The 17,842-nt window shown below is 37.3% G+C and overlaps 1 protein-coding gene across 5 annotated transcripts in view; it reads left to right on the forward strand.

Annotated features, from left to right (window-relative positions):
- Positions 1-17,842, forward strand: part of triob (trio Rho guanine nucleotide exchange factor b) — a 192,518-nt gene that overhangs the window by 1,115 nt on the left and 173,561 nt on the right. Inside the window, exon 1 of one of the 5 annotated variants that reach the window (XM_057835069.1) lies at positions 12,608-12,719. The exons of the other annotated variants lie outside the window; for them this stretch is intronic. The gene's annotated coding sequence lies outside the window, so the exon portion shown is untranslated. Of the gene's footprint in view, positions 1-12,607; positions 12,720-17,842 lie in introns of those variants that run through there. 5 annotated transcript variants of the gene reach the window in all.

The following is a 17,842-nucleotide window of genomic DNA, read 5'->3' on the forward strand; positions in this document are numbered from 1 at the left end:
ACACACAATATTAGTGTGCGCTCGCACACTGCAGAGTCGAGATCCAATACCAGAGCTGCATATGTAGACATCTAACAATGATCAGACACTGGCTGACAGTTTTTAGAGAGCTACTATTTTTAAATATCGTTTTGTCATGAAGTGAACTTTCCAGTACGGCAGTACAATCCATCACACCATAAGAGTTGTCTCTTATCAAGGACAAAAAAATACCATGACTTATACTGATGCGTTGCTGTTTGACGTCACTATAAACTACATCCGCATTAGTAAACAACCATCTAGAAACGTACAGACTTGTATTCCAGCTGACCTCAATGTCATTGAACAAAATAATTCGTTTGCATTTACCAAGTAATGTGGACCTAGGACCCACAGTGGCCCTTGTGGAAAGGTTACGACACCCCTGCTTTAGGGTGTTCCCTCCTGCCTCTTGCCTGTAGTCAGCTGGGATAGGCTCTAGCACCTCCGAAACCCTTGTGATGATAAACATAGTAGACGATGAACGAATATAAGTAAGTTAAAGAGATACAATTTTGACCTACTGTACGTCAATATATCAAATACTGTACTGCTTCCTGCTACCAACACTCCAAAAAATTGTGCATTGTTAGCCAAGTCAAAATGGACTGTTACTATGCATGTACAGTCGTGGGATCGGTTTTTTATAGAATGTAATTAGATTGTAAAACTATGAACTGGCACGTGGGTTATATGATTGCACTGTGTGGATGCTCACCCAGTTAAATTATTTTGCACATTTTATATACAAGCAACAATTACAATGAAGCTGTGCAGATTGTAAATTAAAAACAGAATTCAGTCATTTATAGATCTTTTTTAAAATTATCATAAATTGAATGCATTTCAATGAAAAGATGTTTTCGTATTTAATTAATTAAGTTTAATTATGTATATAATAGGCCTGCACAATATATCGTTTGAACATCGCAACGTGTGCATACGCTGTAGTCCCATCGCAGGCCATGCAATTTTTTTAATGTAACTTTTTGTTTTGCTTCATAAAAGCAGCAATTGTGCAGTGACATGGCTTCCTGGGTTCCCTTTATAAACACCAATCTTCATCATTCAACCCCCTTAGCCTAGCTTAAACGGTATTATATGAACACTAGGGATGTCCCGATCGCATATTTTGAAAATCTCCCGATACTGAGTCCAGATCCGATACCGAATTTTTTGTTTTGTTTTTTTGCTTTGACGCTCACACTGCCGAGAACAGCCTCTGACTTAAACAATGAATGAGTTGCCACAGCACACTTCAGACTGTGTACCAAGCTTAACGATGATTACCACATTTGTGCCTTTTTTCATAGAGCTACCGAGCCATTTCTAGCCAGATCAACGCTACAGAGCTGTCAATCATAGTTAACTGTTAAGTACCAAATGCCGGCTGCACTGACGACCAAGAAAAACAGTTTGGTCGCTTTGCTTAGGAAGAGGGAGGGTGAGAGGTTATACGAGCATAAAGCAGAAAAATATAAATACAGTGATACCTCAGCTCACGAACATAATTGGTTCCCAGAAAGTGTGTGTAAGGCGAAAAGTTCGTCTTCCGAACATTTATTTCCCATAAGAAACCATTAAAATGAGAATAATCCGTTCCCAGGTCCCCATAAAACATAATTTTCTACTAAATAAGTAATAATAACAAAAGTACACTCAATATGGTCCAAAATGTCTATCAAACACAAACCACGTCCGCACTCAACGAAAGGGAGGGGACGAACTGGGACGCCGTGAGCGTGCGTGAGCTTCTCATGGCGCTGTTCGACCGCGTGGTTTGGTTCGTCCGCCGAAAACTAGTTCGTCAGCAGAGGCTATATGCTCGCGAATTTAATGTTCTTGAGGCGAAAAGTTCGTGAGCTTAAGCGTTCGTGAGCTGAGGTATCACTGTATATATTTTTTTTCTATTAAAAACCTGATCCTTTTCACCCGATTCCGATCTTCTGAAAAATGGAGCGATTGACCTCATTTCCAATCACGTGATCACATCGGGACATCTCTAATGAATACAATGTGGTCATAGTGAGTCAACCAAAGTCTTCCCAAACGGAGCTATTCAAGTCATCCGGTGAAAATTCTTCTAGTTTCAATATCGCAATATACTGTATATCGCAAACGCCCAAAAAGTCGCAATGTCAGTTTTTTCCAATACCGTTCAGCCCTACTATTTAATATTTAACTGATGGATTTTTTTTCTCCCATTTTGGATTTGATTCTGAAAATATTTGACCACTGAATTTTCGGTGTAAACATATATTGTGGGTCGTATGTGATAGAATTAGGGCTGTCAAACGATTAAAATTTTTAATCAAGTTAATCACAGCTTAAAAATTAATAAATCGTAATTAATCGCAATTCAAACCATCGCTAAAATATGCCATATTTTTTCTGTAAATTATAGTTGGAATGGAAAGACAAGACGGATATATACATTCAGCATACTGTACATAAGTACTGTATTTGTTTATTACAACAATAAATTCACAAGATAGCATTAACATTATTAACATTCTTTCTGTGAAAGGATCCATCGATAGAAAGACTTCTAATTCTTACAGAATAAATGTGAGTTTGTATATTGTGACTAAATATTGCCATTTAGAGTATTTGTTGAGCTTTCAGTAAATGATACTGTAGCGACTTAACTGTTCTGCCCAAATGCATGCTGGGAAGTGGTGCAACCATGACTGTGTGTGGTGGCTGCAAATAGTATATCTTCTCTGCGTTGGGAACAATACAGGGTGTGCAGAAAAAGAAACTCCTGTCAGTCTTCCCCAACTCACTTCCTACAATAGTTATAGATGTTGTGGAAGAGATGTCAAAGCCTTTACCAATTAAAAGCACGGCCCCACTGAATGCCTGTATCTACTCTACTTACTTGACGCTGCCATTTAGATCTGTATATACGCAAGACAGCGCCTTTGTAGTGTATTTGTGTCAATTCGTGAGTGGGTCTTTCCATGCATGCGTTAATTGCGTTAAATATTTTAACGTGATTCATTTTTAAAAAAAATAATTACTGCCCGTTAACGCGATAAATTTGACAGCCCTAGAATAGAATAGAATAGAATAGAATAGAATAGAATAGAATAGAATAGAATAGAATAGAATAGAATAGAATAGAATAGAATAGGGCAATGGTATCGGTAATATGCACACCTGTGAAGGTACCATTATTGCTTAAAGGTATGCACAGGTTTTTGATGATAATATTTAAATGAACATCTTTACAGACGTCACTTCTTATTTCAGAAGACAATAAGAAAAGACACAAGACCCATTATCACAGTTTTTTAAAAAGTACATTTTCAGGTAGTGCATAGTGGATGCTAGATGTGATACTGCCCCTGTAAGACCACCACTTATCCACACCACCACCAACAAGAAGCAGCTGTCTCCCCCTCTCTTACTCAGCTGTTTCTCTGTCTTGACACCTGGTGCCACTGGGTCTGCTGTTCACCTTCTCCAAACTAGCACACAGCCTGCACACATTTGCCAAATTACATATGATGCATTCAAAACAGGAAACTTTATGCATGCACGTGTTTATTTCACTCATATTTCTTGAAAAAGCCATGTTAAGCAAATTTATTTGATGACAAATATGTCATTCATGTCAGAACAGACATGTTTATTTCATTTGTAATTCCCCATATTTTCTATGGTCAGTATTTACCTATGGCGGAAAACACTCGCTCTGTGACCCCCAATTTGCAATTTGGCCAAATTTCATCCTATATGCATGTGTGATACATTATTGGAAAGCTTAAAATCTCTATTTTCTGGGGGAAGAAAAATTTTGAACAGGGGTGCATTATAAGAAAAAATATAAACCCCTAAACCCTAACTCGAGTTGAGAGCATGAGAGAGCACAATTAAGGCCACCATGAATTTAACGAGATATTATCGCGCACTTACTTTCGATCCAAAAACTCTGTGTAGCATGTCTTACCGAGTGTCAAGACAAAGCTGTGAATGGCCACAGCCGGACTTTTTGGGGATTTTATGGGTGAAACACGGTAATATAACAAGGGTGGCAATGCAAAAATCGCAAACATCAGATTTTATTTTTCAAATATTTACCCTTTTAAATATTTTGTATTTTTTTCATTGTGACGTAATTTGTTGAAAGTTTAAAATATGCGAGTGAATAATTTTTTTTTTTTTTTAACTAAATATTAGACATCAAATAATGATTATGAGCTAAAAATGATAGACATTTCGAGTAATAAATATAATTATTTACCTTCTTTATATGGCTGGACTGAAACAAAAACGGTTGTGTGGTGTCTGTTAACGGGTGTCTCCAGGGTAAAACGGAAAAATTATAAAAATAGTTTGGGGGCTTAATGCGCCATGAAACAGCTATGGCAGCATATGGACATATTGTTCTATCAAACACAACAGTTTTTTGGCTTAAAATACAGCAGTTTATTTTAAAGAGGGGTGCAAGAGCAGAAACTGCTTTTTTAGCCTTGTCTGTGTTTTCCGCCCTATACATTTCGAAATATAAAATCATTTGTGACTTTCAAAATTGTATTTTCTCTCGTTTCATTACAAAATATCCCAGCAAATACAGTATTTTGGAGATGGCCTTTCACTTTCATAGTACTTTTCAGCGTTGAAGGTACTAAGAGCATGTGAACAGGCTTAACACTTCTCACCTCTTTGTTGACTTTCTGATTATCCTACTCTGATCAATTACAATTCGATATACTATGGGCATAGCGATGGTCTAATAAATTGTCTGTGAGAAATGAAATTTTCTAGCCTAAGTTGGGAATGTTGCCTTATATAAGTATTGTTAGAATTGCTCTACTTTTATTGTTGCATTATTGCATAGATGCCTTCCAATTTATTTTCTCCAAACTGTCATTTTGGACAATGAAGATGTCTCACAATTTAGTTGGGTCGTTTAGATGTTTATATAGCAGCAAAGGCAGCTCATACAGTATTCATGACGGAGAATGAAATGGGTAGGCCTCTAGAAACGAGGCTATTGTAGAGAATGTCAGGGAAAACACATTTTTGTTTTAAGGGGATAGACAATACCTTGATCATGTGCATCCCAGTGGAAAGAATCTTGTTTAATAAAGGGAAAAGAAACAGAATTTCATCTTTTTTAATGTGTTATCGTGGAGGAAAAAGTAAATGAAAGCCAATTTTTCCTAGTATAAGAATAAATAGCTATTGTCAGACATTTTTAAATTCCAGTAAAATCGAGTATCTCAGATTGTCCCAAAGCACTAACCTGTATAATAATCATAATATGTAAAAGTAATGGGAAGAACAATAACTATGCATTGAAATCCACAGTGGTTGGTTGTTCCTACTCATCTTGTTGTTTTTCTTGCCACTAGCACACTCAAATTATTATGGCCATGAGGGAATGCAACAAATTAAACATGCATTCATTCATTTAAGGTCCTTCTGTAACCTAATCCTCTTCATCCATCCATGCAAACATAGTATTGATTTCCTCAGTCAGTATTCTAATCTATCATTGTTGTGCAAAGTGCTCTTGAGCTTTAACTGCTGTTCAGTCAGTATTTATTTGGATAAATGGTCAATGGTATTTTTGTTTTAGTTATGCCTCTATACTAGGGGTGGGCAAACCGGTCCTCGAGGGCCACAGTGGGTCCTGGTCTTTGTTCCAACTGATTCAGCACAGACAGTTTAACCAATGAGGTTTCAATGGAAACAAGAAGCACCCGACTGCAATCAACTGATTGCACTTGTAAGAAACCAGATTGGGGAAAGGCTGTCCTCATGATGGGTATGAACAAAAACCCGCACCCACTGCGGCCCTTTGTGGAATAGTTTGCCCACCCCTGCTCTATACTCAAGTTTTATTAATGCCTTCAAATTTACCGTAGTTTGACTGAAGATGGCATGAAATCCTTAGATTTACATATATGTATGAATGAAATAGGATGGAAACCGTTTTATGTGAGTTTCGTCTTTTTGGTTATTTGGGGACTTTATCATTCTATTTTATGTACTCTTAAATTGCCAAGAATAGAATCTACAGTGGTACAAACATCTGGTACACACATATGTGTTAGCATTGGAATGATTCCTCCTCAAAGACTACATGCTGCTGTAAATGGTTGCAGTCGACGACCACCAATCTAGGGTGTAGTCTACCTTTCACCCAGTCAGTTAGGATCGACTCTTGTGTCCCTATCACAGATTAGGATTAGCAATACAAAATGGATGGATTTTATCTACTGCTAAATGTGACTCTATGGAATTACTTGACGTACTTCATATTTTAGGCTCACCTTGATTAGCCCTTGTCAATTTAAAACAAGTGATTTATTACCGGTAGAGCTTTATATCGACATCTGAGTCAGGCCCAGAGTATTACTCAAAATAGCCTCTAAATGATGCACTTTTTACAATTTATTATTAATTTAACGTTCTCTTGAGTAATATATAATGGAGTTACTGGGCGTGTGCAGTGGCATTATTGTACAAAACTGCATTGGGAAATTCAATTGGCGCAGAAGCTATTGGACGCACTCTGCAATAATATGTCAGATTGTCAGACCATCTTAACCTTATTGTAGCTGCATTCATGCCTAACTAGACTTGCCATACAATTGCAGTCTGTCCAAGAAAACTCGGTTTGGACAGGTTGAGTGTTTGCTCCTTTTTTTCCATCAAACACAATAGACCCGCGGTCGAACATTTTGAGACACTTTCTCATTCTGCTGAATGGTGAAGTGTCTCAAAACTATTGACCGATGGTGAACATTGTAGACAGGATTTCCAATGTGCGCATGCCTCTAGTGTTGAATAATGGATTTTTCCACATCAAGAGAATAATTTATAAATTAAAGCCTAAGAAATTCCAGAGCATTTTCTCTCTGTATTCAAAAGGGTTGTTTTTCATTAGAATTTCCTTACGTAGAGAACAAAGGGAGAATTACCAAATGGTGTATTTCATATGTAAGCACACTTAGGCATAGTGGATAAAGAGAGTGACAAATTAAAAAGAAAAAGTTAGGCATACTTGAAGGGATAAACAAGCCTTCACCCATCAAATTACAGAGTTCAAGTTTGTATGGACCACGCCTTGCAAAAGTAGGCTTCTTTGCTCTCCATGAGTCTGAACTCTTTTGGTTATATCAAGGGACAGTATAATTGGCAGTTGGTCAGAGATGAAGACCAAAAGCATATATCGGCATTGGCTTGTTTCTGAATAGCTGACCTTTGAAAAAAGAGGTTTCGAGGACAGATTTTATTTTTACCTTTTTTCTTTTTTTTTTTTTAATTCTGTGCAGTCACCACAATGTCTTGTATAGCCATCTCTGAATTACTAACTAGAACAAAAAGTAAGGACTACAACAGTCTGCTGAAGAAGTTATTTAGGATTTGGGTATTTTCACAAGTGTGTCTTCCTCAGTAGAGAATACCATTAATTTATTGATTCATTTAGATGACAGGGGAAAAACTAGATAAAAAATAAAAATGTACTGTATCAGTGCATAAACATTGCTGCTGTAAATATACATTTCACAGAATCCTTTCAATCTATATTAAGTGAACGTAACATAATATGTGCTAGGACTTGAAAGATTGAAGATCTAGTCATTGCCCACTGTAGGATGTAGGACGTGTTGAAATGTAAGTTGAAGTTATGTAATCAATGATGTCATTGATATTTTTTATTACAATCCAGCCTGCTTTTTGAGCCACTGACTGGTTTGATGTAAAAAGTAAGACATGTAGCAACTAACGGACAGTTTTCCTTGTAGGTTAGACATTTTGCTGCTAGAGCATGTTATAGTACAGCCATGGCTGCTGGCTGACTACTCGAAAGTCTTTTGGACATTGGCCACTTGGAAGACGAGGTGCAAAAAGCATTTAATTTAAAAAGCAAACGTCAATCTTTAAACAATGATGCAGAGTAGAGATGTCCCGAACTGATCATGTGATTGGAAATCGGGCTGATTACGCCATTTTTCAGAGGATCGGAATCGGGTGAAAAGGATTGGGTTTTTAAATAAATATATTTATGTTCTTCTTCATGCTCACGCAGCCTCTCACTCTCCCTCCTGCTGCTTTTCTTGGTCAGCAGTGCACTGGAGTTTGCTTGTTAAAGGTAACGATGAGTGACAGCTTTGATCTTGCCAGGGAAGCTTGGTAGCGCTACCTTCAAAGCCGCAGATCTGTCAACCATCATTTAGATTTTGTTAATGATTAGCGATAGTGTGCTGAGGTAACTTTTTGTGTAAGTGATATTATTCTCAGCAGCGTAAGTGGATTTGAGTTGACTCACTCAATGAAGCATTTAATCAAGACAAGCATTTTTCTACGTTATTCTTGTTTAACAATAATTCGGTGGGACAGTAATATGTTTTTTTCTTACGTATCGGATCGTGACTTGTTAGCGGCAGATTCTCAAAGTCAGGTGACCGGACTCGGATGCAAAATATGCGATGAGGACATCCCTAATGCAGAGTAGTAAAGACAGTCCGTTTCCTTTCAATATTTGCGTCTCTGAATAAATTGGTCATTTATGGCCAGCAACCATGAGGTAAAATGTCCGGCGAGTGTCGCAGAGGTTAATGATTTAAAGCATATGGTCCAGGAAGCCTCACATAATTCAAAATCATATGTTTAGATTGTTTTTCACTTGATGTTCATCATACAGCCCTGAGCAAAAAGTATGGAATTACCAATCTCGGACAAGCACTCACTCAGACATTTTATTATGTAGAACAAACTCGGATAAAACGCTTGAAAAAATAATGAATTAGTTCAAAATTGCAACTCTTTAGCATTCAGAAACATTAAAAAAAAATGAATAAAGAACATTGTGGTGGTCAGTAAATGTTACTTTTATAGAGCAAGTGCAGGGAAATAAATATAGAATCACTCCATTCTGAGGAAAAATATATGGAATCATGAGAAACAAACAAAAAAATAACAATTAAAACACATGTCTACTATTTAGTTGCACCACCTCTGGCTTTTATGGCATCTCTGAGGCATAGACTTGATGAGTGACAAACTATATTCTCCATCAATTTGGTGCCAACTCTTTGATTGCAGTTGCCAGATTACCTTTGCAGGCCGGAGCCTTGCTGTGGACCATTTTTTTTCCATTTCCACCACAGGTTTTCAATAGGGTCGAGATCTGGGCTATTTGAAGGCCATGACATTGACTGGATGAGTCTTTCTCCAAGGAATGCTTTAACAGTTTTAGCTCTGTGGCATGATGCATTGTCATCTAGGAAAATGATTTCATTATCCTCAAACATATTTTCAATTCAAGGGATAAGAAAGCTGTCTACAATTTCAATGTAAACTTGTGCATTTATTGAAGATTTAACCACAGCCATCTCCCCAGTGCCTTTGCCTGACATGCAGCACCATATCATCAAGGACTGATGGAATTTTGATGTTTTCGTCAGGCAGTCATCTTTGTAAATCTCACTGGACCAGCACCAAACAAAAGTTCCAGCATCATCACCTTGTCCAATGCAGATTCTTGACTCATCACTGAAAATAACCTTCATCCAGTCATTCACAGTCCATGGTTGCCTCTCCTTATTCCATTGCAGTCTTGTTCTTTTCTGTTTAAGTGTCAATGATGGTTTCCTCTTAGCTTACCTGTATGAAAATCCCATTTCCTTTAGGTGCTTTTGCACAGTTCTGTCACATACCTTGACTCCAGCTTCCTCCCATTTCTTCATTTGTCTTGTTGTACATCTTCTGTTTTCAAGACATATGGCCTATAGTTGTTTATCATGACGTTTGGATGTCTTCCTCGGTCTACCAGTACGCTTAACTTTAACAATCTTGCCATGCTGTTTGTACTTGGTCCAGCTGACTGTGAACAGCCCACATCTTTGGCAACCATAGGTGTTCAAGACGTTTGATAATCCTCTCCTTGGTCTCAAGAGACATCTTTCTTGTTGGAGCCATGATTCTTGCTAATCCACTTGGTCCAGCAGCCCTCCAAGGTGTGATAACTGCACTGTTTTTAACTGCTGACTAACAGGCAAATCTAGTCTGAGGCAGGGGCCCAATTAAGGAAAGGAAGTTGACTGGGCGTGTCTGTATTTTCTACTCAAAATGGAGTGATTCCATATTTTTTACTTCAGAATGGAGTGATTCTAAATTTATTTCCCTGGACTTGCTCTATAAATGTAACATTTACTGACCACCACAATGTTTTTTTTCATTTATTTTAGTGTTTTTCTTTTAGTGTCATTCTTTTTTCAAAGCTTTTTATCGGAGTTTGTTCTACATAATAAAATGTTTGAGTGAGTGCTCGTCCAAGACTGGTGATTCCATACTTTTTGCTAGGAGTTGTACATCTGTTTGAACCAGTGTTGATCGAGCTCAGTGTAGACTCCATGCTTTCGAATGGTCTAATGCTCTCTGCGCAAGTTACCCTCCTACATGTCACTAAAATATTGATTTGTTGAAAATATCATGTGTAGTACATACTGTACTTGCATGCGAAAGGTCATGTAATTGTCATATTTGGCCGAGAATGTTAAGGATTCTTTGTTATATATACGTATAGCTTCAGACTACTGGAAGAACATACTGTTTCCACTCTCTTTAATGTAACAAAGTGCGTCCCCATATATTTTATAATATATTTGCAAAAATATAAATAAAATTGCATTTCCCATTAGTAATTGCTTTTGAATGCTGAGAATGAATCCCATCCAACTGAAAGACCAAATAGGTAAATTATTTTAGCCACATACTGACATGGCTTCTGAATCTAGCCTTGTGATTGACAGCAGCGCTGTACACGATCCTGGAATCGCTATTTTAATAAAGATGACGCTGGTATTTAAATGATGACATTTAGGAATGCCAATAAAAAGTAATCTATTTGTATACGTACTCTCAGATATGTTGAGTGTATCTGGATGGCCTCATTACTTCACTTATACAGTGATTGCAATAGCAAAGAGGTATAAATCACTACATCCCACCCACGTCGCGTTGGGACCTGGAAATATGGACAAGGGGGTGGAGAAATGATGCCTGAGTGAGGCAAGTGTAGAAGAAGGATGGGTTGGGGGACATAAAAATAGAATGCGGGCTGGTCTCTGTGTCTCCTGCAAACCCCTCATCTGATAAGAGAGAACCCTCCAATGGTTAACTGGCGACTCCCACTGGTTATGTTATTTCATTCCTTGAAATGCCTCTTCTTGCACTCATCCCCCACACAGCAGGCTGTTATACGTATACAGTATATTTTGGACATTAAATCACTCTGGAGTACAAATTGCACCAGTCAAAAAATGAAAAATAAAGAGGGAAAAACATGTAAATCGCGTTGGACATACATTTCATCTTAAAATGCAAGTTGTAATAATAAATAGGAATATCATTTTTGCACCAGAGGGAGAGTCATCTGATTTTGAGACTCTGCTGATAGAGTCCTGATCCGATACAGAAAAAAAAAAGTTTATTTTTTTTCATTTTCAGGTTCATTTTTTTTTTTTTTTTACAAAAGTTCCAAAAATGTTACAATACTGTACTGTTTAGTGTTTACAGTACTTCCTCTTTTTCTGGCAGTGTTGCGTAGTATAAAATGAATATATATTTTTGTTTCTTTTGGCAATGCCATTGTATTTCTGGAATATTTTGTTACTTTTTAGCCCTTAAAAAATATTTTTTTAAAAATATTTTTTTAAAAATATTTTTTTGTTTTTTTGTTTGTTTTTTTAACATTAAAAACCAGATCCTTTTTATCCGATTCCGATCCTCTGAAGAATGGCGCGATCGGCCAGATTTCCAATCATGTGATTGTATCGGGGACGTCCCTAATAAAATAACAATGAAGAACACACTGAAAAGCTCTACTCTATGTTAATGTAACTCATTAATGGTTATTCAGCTACACGAAACAAAGACACCAAACTAAAAGGATGTCCGGATAGGTTAATGTAACATTTACAGTTATTCAGGTACAATATAGCATAAAGTGTAGGAAGGGTGAATACAAATAAAAAAATAAAGTTGTGACACACCATAAAGCAATTTTATCAATATCTCCATTTGCAACTGTAACATCGATGTATCAGTAATTTTAGCCCGGGCTCTTCCTTATTGTTGAGTCATGACCACTGACCTAAACTGAGGCAAGGGAGGTCTGCAGTTTTGTAGATGCGCTTCTGGGTTCATTTGTTACCTCATTGTTGTGTTGTCACTGTGCACTCATATTTGTTTGGGAAATTATATTATACCATTCTTTTCTTCATTTTTGGAAAATGGCTTTCACCATGGCTTTGAATTGGGTTTTTTGTAACCCCTTCCAGATTTATAGATGCCACTTTGTTTTTCTGTGGAGCTTGAATTTCTTCGGTTGGTCACTTTTAACTATGGTTGATACTTCAACTTGTTAATTACAAATAATTAATTACGCTTAGTTAATTAATGAACAAGTTAGAGAAATTTAACACATTAAGGCGATTAGATCGATTAATACATTACTTGCCAACTAAATTGACAATTGATTTTTGCCCCGTTTGGGTCCTTGTTTGTGTGCAATGTGAGGCTGCGCGGGTGTCAGTGATTAGAACGAGAGCGAGAGAGGTCACTGCTGCAACTGCTGCTGCAAGTTCTGCTGCTGCTGTTGGGTTGCTGAATCAATATTACTAAATGTTGAGAGTTCTTTTGCTTTGTTATAATCTAGTGTGCCTCAATCAGAGGTGAGTATATGAAGCCAATTGTATTGTTTCTATTATTTGTTGATGAGATGTTACTACTTAGCACAGAGTGCTAAGCTAGTTAGCGATTATGCTAATTATTGCCTTAAGTGTCAGTTTGTAATGTGTTTTGGAGAAGCATATTAGCACTTGAGTCATTGTTAGATAGTAAAGCTGTCTCATTTCTTTTTTTTTCTTTTTTTTCCCATAAAGAAACACTACAAATAACCACTTCATATAACAGCTTAGAGCAGGGGTGTCCAAGCTTTTTGCAAAGGGGGCCAGATTTGGCGTGGTAAAAATGTGGGGGGCCGACCTTGGCTGACGTCCTTTACGTAGAACAATATATTAAAGCAAACTTTAGCAAGCCATTCAGTGTGTCAGATTTGCTTTATTATTTTTTTAATGAATAATTTAAACAATCTCGCAACTAGCCTTTGTGGCGTTCTCTTTCGACTCTCGGGCTCTTGCGATATACTGCTGCTGTGAAATTAATCTAGCTTCAAATTGCTTCAATTTCTCACTGCGTACAAGTCTTCCCTGTAATCTTGTCGTACATGGCAGCGTGCCTTGTTTGGTAATATCGCCTCACATTGAAATCTTTAAAAACAGCGACTATCTCTTTGCAAATTAGGCAAATTAGTGAAGAAATAGTCCAATTTCCACCTATCCTTGAAGCGTCGGCCGTCACAGTCAACTTTTTGTTGTTGTTGATTGTCGCCATTTTAGAAAAGGGAAGTACTGGTTCACACGGAGTAATGTTGCTTAGCCCTTAAATACCTGCAACATGAAGCAATTATCAGAGAATCCCAAAATTTGAAAAATAAGGTCCTAATGAAACCTAATTCTCTAATATCTACAGTATAACCCATGCTAAATCATATTTTTTTCCCATGGAACCTGCAGATGCATGTGTTGACTTGCAGCCATCATTTTTTTTTTTTTTTTTCAAAAAGAAATTTCAAAATTCTAAATTAGTCTCAAAGTCATGAAATTTTAGGTGTATCGAATGTGATACATTTGCCAATAAAGGGTCAAAGTGCTGCTGCCTTTTAGTGGGTAAATGAGGAGCAGCATTTCGTGTGTAAGCTACTTCATATGCTGGTTGCAGTACTGCTGACCAATTTATTAAGTCTGTGTGCGGGCCAGACGTTATTGATTTTATGACAGAGGCTGGGGGCCAGATGAAATTTGACCACAGGCCGCATTTGGCCCCCGGGCCAGACTTTGGACATGTCTGGCTTAGAGTATCTTTTCAACACAAACTCAAAACTAAATAGTAATCCAAGAGTGTGCTTTGAAATTGGATTTGGATTGTATTCATGAACAACTGATAAGGAAAACTAATTCATTACAGTCTGCCTCCTTATATGATTTTGTTGTTTAGTTTTTATAAAGAAAGTAAATGAGTCATTGACACAGTTTATATTTGCACCTAAAACACTTTTTTTAATTTTAATGAACAGGACTTTTGTCTGATTTGTGTACTGAGAAATTATTTTAATGTTTTATACTCAAAACCTTTATTAAAAACTTTAATAAGTTTTATGTACTTATAACAGTACAGTTGTTGACTAACAGTTAAGTCAGGAGGCTGTAATAAAATATTTTTGAAGGACATAGAGTCATCTATTTTGCCTTCATTGTTACTTACAACATGCCTAAAACAACTTCAGGTTAAATTTTCTGATTAATCGTTTCATTAAAATCGTCTGATTAATCAATGATAAAAATTAATGTTAGTTCCAACCCTATAACACATTTTAATCGCAGGTTGCATTACAAACATGGAACCTTTATACAACAAGGAAACTTTGGCAGTGAGTGCACAACTTTCCAGCACTGACTTAATAGATTCACATGTTAATTGAGCTAATGGCTACTAAAATAAGAGAAATCCAATTAAATAAACACCTTTCATTTAAGAAAATGGAGTGGCCTTATTTTATTTCACTCACAAAACAAAGAATCTTGAGGATGTTCTGAAGGAATGTCGTTGTGGACTGGTTCTTCAGAATTTCTGTTTAATTTTGCCTCTCTGGCACCCACCACCACCTTATGTTATTCATTTGTACCAGTGGCAGCAATAAAGAACAAGTAAAGTTCCTTATTTCTTGCCCCAATAACATGCATGGACATACAGTAGATGCTAAAGAGAAGAGGACCTTATTCATCAAGGTTGTGGCTACAAGCATACGGAAATATTGGACCAAGAACGGTCCGCTAAATGGAGTTTGACTCACGTTTTGTGTGTGGAAGTACATGCAAAACTTACCGGCAGTTTACATGAATTTGGCCAGGGAATTATGCTCAATGAAATGAGCTCTTGTTTTAAAAAATATTTTCAATTCAAACTTTAGCATTTGATTCAGATGTTGGCTGTATCCCCTCGAGCTCCAAGGCCATGGTGAGTGACAGCTCAAGGCTGCTCTCTGCTTCTCGAAAGTTGGAAGTCTTGGATAACTGGAGTTCAATTGCTAATTCCCCTCTTTGTTCCACTTTACCCTTGGGTGTACGAGACATAGATATTAGTTGTTGATTTATTTTCGAATCCACCTTATTTATTGTTTATGTGTAATGTGATATGCACACCCATAGCCACACTTTGCGCCGAGTGTTCTCTCACTGCCCCATTCCGTCTCTCTCTTTCTCTCCCTCTCACTGAGCCCTTAAAGGGGCTGAACACACCCATCTACATAAAAATGCAGTCGTAACGATAATTCAAAATTAAAGCACTCTCTAAAAAGAGATGACTCATTTTAAGGGGGTATTTCAATAATAAAGGTTTCTTTAAAAGACAGCATTTCTGTGGTTCTAAGTTTTATCACAGATTTTGGTAGACTGCAACACACTTCATTTTTTTTCACAGTTCCTCTTTTAAAACAAAACCGGCTTTTTTGGATGGATCACACTCATCTGAAGGTGTATTTACATGCACTACGTGTGTGAGCTCCAGACTACTTGTCTTCTGTCAACAGCTGTGCATGGCCGTCCAACACAATCTGCGCTCTCTCTCCCTCTCAAGAGTGCACACAACATTCCCATTTGCTTTGAAGACAGCAGCAGGCTTTGATCCGCGTCGCGTGAACACTGCCAGCCCACTGGTCCTCTGGTTTAGAGAGGCTAAACTGCTTCTCGGCCTTCCCGGCGTGAATAGAGGATCAAACTTGGCATCCTACCACTTTTAGGCTTGCAGAATTACTGACATAGATTACATTCATACAGCAAATGCCCAGAGAGTAATGCATGTTTGAGCATCATGAATGTCTTTAAGGCTATTTGGTAGTAGCATTATCTTTTGATTTCCAGTTCCACACCCCTTGCATAGAAATTGTGTCTATAAGCATTCGCTCTTGCCCAGACGCCCATGCCAAACCACTTCGTATAAAATGATCCATACAGGAAGTGGACAGGTGCTTTCTGTAATCCCAAAGCATATGCCATGCTGTTCTTTTATAGAGAGACAGCTGGGTGAAGCTGAGGCAGAGGAGACATAAGCTGACCCTCATCCTTAGCTTTCTCTCGATGTTATCTTGTGCTACAACAGTGTCCTACTGAGGTGACCCAGAAAGAGGGCTTATCAGTGCATAGCTTGATGCAAGACAAATTCATCTAAATAAAGGTGTCTTCAGTGTCAGTCATGCTATAATACAACAAATTTTATGTCCTTTGTGTAAGCAGTGGAAACTTCTTTCAAAACCGTAACATCTTTAACATTCAAAAAATCAGCATCTCAAAGCCCTTGACCGCCAGTAGATTGAATGGAAATGTTCTTGTTTCAGTGTGAGAGTGTGTAAAAGTTCAAGTGAGTCAGAGTGAAAAGTGTTTTTGCACCTCTGATGTAATTATTAGAGTCTGAGTCACCCTGGGAATTAAGAATGAGTGATACTGAGCATTACCGATCAGGAACAATAATGATAAATTTTGCCATACAACACAATGCCGATGCTTGGATTTACACATACATTTTAAAATATACCAGAAAGACTTTTTTTTCATCAGTAATTTAACAGAAACATTACATATTTTACTTTCCACAATTAAAAGAACTTTAAAAGTAGTTTTCTTAAACATATTTTGGTCAAAATATTTCAATACCTGGATTACACATCAATAGGTCCTTTCAAGAAATCGTATAATTACTAGAGGTGTGCATTCGGCACTGCCCTCACGATTCGATTCGATTATGATTCGGAGGGCCACGATTCGATTCACAGGGTCACGATTCGATTCGGTTCGATTCGGCAATGCATCGCGATGCCTTAAAGCCTGGGATGCATTAAAATTCTAAAGCAAAGCATATTTTTCGTGAATCATGAGGCAACACAAGCGGTCAGACATTAAAAAACTTTTTATTGGCTCTTGTGTCACTCCTGGTTGAAGTCAAAAGAAAATACTTTCAGATGTATATATTTAAAAAAAAAAAAAACAGATCAAAGCATTTAATTTGTGCTTTGAATGAGACCAGGGCTTTCTCTTTTTTTTTACACACAGTAGCAGCCTTTCACACAGTGCAACATCTGAACTCCTGATTAAAATCAGTAATAACAGTCACTGTATTTTAGTCACAACAACCCATCAATAAAAATATTCAAGTAAATATTAAAGAAAACGACAAAGAAAATATTGTAGTGCAGCAGCATCTTTATCGCAATATCAATCCAGGAATCAGTTCAGTTGCAAACAAAACATCAACTAAATTGCAATGTAGAACAAAAGTAAAATGTAGGCCTAGCCCACTATATATGTGAAATCAACTTAGGAATGCAATCAGTAACTACCACATAACAATAAAAAATAATGAATTAAAATGAAGTGCAGCAGCATTTTAGCAGCCATAACAATCTGTTTCAACATGAGGAAATATCAGTTTTTTGCAATCGAGAGAGCAGAGAGATAGTAGAGGTTAGATCGGGCCTAAAAAATCCAGCCCGACCCGACACGACCCGCTGGTATTGAAGCCCGACCCGGCTTGGAGGTACGCGAAAAAAAAACAAAACGCAGCAGCAGCAATTTATTTTCATTTCTTCGAGTTGGCAGAAAAAAACGCAAGTTTTCTTAATGTTTAAATAGTCTACATATTTTTATGATCATTATAAAAGCATTTACACAACGAAATAACGCTT

The sequence above is a fragment of the Corythoichthys intestinalis genome, chromosome 4 (assembly GCF_030265065.1).
Source record: "Corythoichthys intestinalis isolate RoL2023-P3 chromosome 4, ASM3026506v1, whole genome shotgun sequence".
NCBI lineage: Eukaryota > Metazoa > Chordata > Actinopteri > Syngnathiformes > Syngnathidae > Corythoichthys > Corythoichthys intestinalis.